This window comes from Oncorhynchus nerka, linkage group LG25, assembly GCF_034236695.1.
Source record: "Oncorhynchus nerka isolate Pitt River linkage group LG25, Oner_Uvic_2.0, whole genome shotgun sequence".
Classification (NCBI taxonomy): domain Eukaryota; kingdom Metazoa; phylum Chordata; class Actinopteri; order Salmoniformes; family Salmonidae; genus Oncorhynchus; species Oncorhynchus nerka.
Window position 1 is genome coordinate 21,999,097 of NC_088420.1, and position 2,068 is coordinate 22,001,164.

Genomic DNA, 2,068 nt, shown 5'->3' on the forward strand with positions numbered 1-2,068 from the left:
AAGACCATTAAACAACATTCACAAGGCCAGACAGATTACCAGGACGTGTACTCAGAGCATGCGCTGACCAACTGGCAAGTGTCTTCTCTGACATCTTCAACCTCTCCCTGCCCAAGTCTGTAATACCAACATGTTTCAAGCAGACCGCCATAGTCCCTGTACCCAAGAACACTAAGGTAACCTGCCTAAATGACTACTGACTCGTAGCACTCACGTCTGTAGCCTCGAAATGCTGGTCATGGCTCCGAGCAACACCATTATCCAAGAAACACTAGACACACTCCAATTTTCAAACCGCACCAACAGATCCACAGATGATACAATCTCTATTGCACTCCACACTTCCCTTTCCCACCTGGACCCTGATCTCCTTTCCCCCGTGCCATCAAGAAAGTTGACTTTGGTCTGAGAATTCCAGTTTACATATGATCATGCGTGGGTATTTAGCGTTCTTCTGCTTCACGCCGATCTGATGGCATGACTCCAGATCCTCCAGTGATACATCCAAGTCAAGCTCCTCTGATATCAAATTGATTTGTCCCCTCCCCCCATCTTCTGGTAGGGAGAATATTCTCACTATTCTGTCGCTTTTCTAGCTGATCCAGTTCATGTTCTGAAGTTTGAACCTTTGTTTCCAGAAGGCCAATTTTGTCTTATTTGTCCACACGCCCGCCTTGTTTATGCATATCTGAGGAGACATATCCTCGAGGAGACACACTTCTGTTGTGTAAAGGGCAGACCAGCTATGCAGAACTGGTCTTTGTATCACCATTATGATCTAAAGCTCATTAACTGGTACAATGGCAGATAGATTTGATTTAGAGAGCGAGAAAGAGACTCACAGGCCTGCATGCTATTCACACCCCAGTGGTCTGCAGGGAGATACACCATTCTGATCTGGAGCCGGAGCATGAGGAATGCACGCAACACAGCATCTAAACTCACTGACACTTCACTTTCTACTCTCCTCAGAGTTGTGATGTAACACAAATGGGCTGTATTGATAGATATCAAATACCTGTTAGCATAAAACTATTCAATTTTGGAATACTTTGAAAATGCATCCTTCCTCCCACACTTTCTTGAAATTAATCATTGATCGAACAAGTTTGGCTAGGTGAAAGCAGGGGTGTCACTATTTCGCATTCACAGATGCAGTCAAGTCAGATAAGTGATTACTTCAAAGGAGGGATTCATTTTTTAAGTATTCAAATGTTGCCTAAACAAGCTGCAGACAATGCAGTAGAAAGCCTGCAATTAAGTTGAAAATAGTTTAATACAAAAGGAAACAGTCAAGCTCTTTTTGATAAAACTTTTATAGACGCTTGATTTTAAAGATATGGATAATATAGGCAAGTCAATACCACTGCTAAAAGAGGTTTCCTCATTTTTAACTGATTGAAGGGTTCCTTGTGTCATAAGTATAACGTAAGCAAAAGTTTGGTTGGATGATGAAGTACAACAAAACCTTCATTTTAAAAGATCAATTGCATGTGAACTAAAGGTGTAAAAAAAAGTGTCAAAATCGATGACATTTTCTACATATGCAAAAGCGCTGGCCACAACGGTGTTGTGATCAAAATGAATGGACAAGAAAGAGAGAACTCACAACCACTCGGACTGTTGTCTCTTTGATTTGGACATAAACATCAGTTTACAGCAAACAAGACCATAACATTTTTATTTTATGAGGGAGAAAATATCTGATGGTGGTATCACTATAGGGATGTTTTTGCAAATTTGCGGTTTAAAGCTTTTGGCCTAGTTTTTGAGAACTTATTGAGGCAACCATGGCAGTCAACTGTTAACACAAGTCACCTAAAATATCTGCTAGCAATGTACAATACCATTTAATAGCTAGCTTCATTCAGAACGGTTTATAAAAATGTTGCCTTCCATTGAGCATGTTGTATTCCACTGAATAATGTGAGGATAAATCAAGAGATGAAAATGAGAAAAATATAAAAATGTATCAACAGCTAATTAGGAACTTAATACATCCCAATAAACATTTAGGATTTGATTATTCACAGAGGTAATGGTGGCCTAAAGGAACTGCAATAAAAAC

General features: G+C 39.9%; 1 long non-coding RNA gene across 1 annotated transcript in view; it reads left to right on the top strand.

The window, feature by feature from the left end:
* Positions 1–2,068, top strand: part of LOC135564511 (uncharacterized) — a 114,129-nt gene that overhangs the window by 75,829 nt on the left and 36,232 nt on the right. The gene's annotated exons all lie outside the window — the stretch shown is intronic.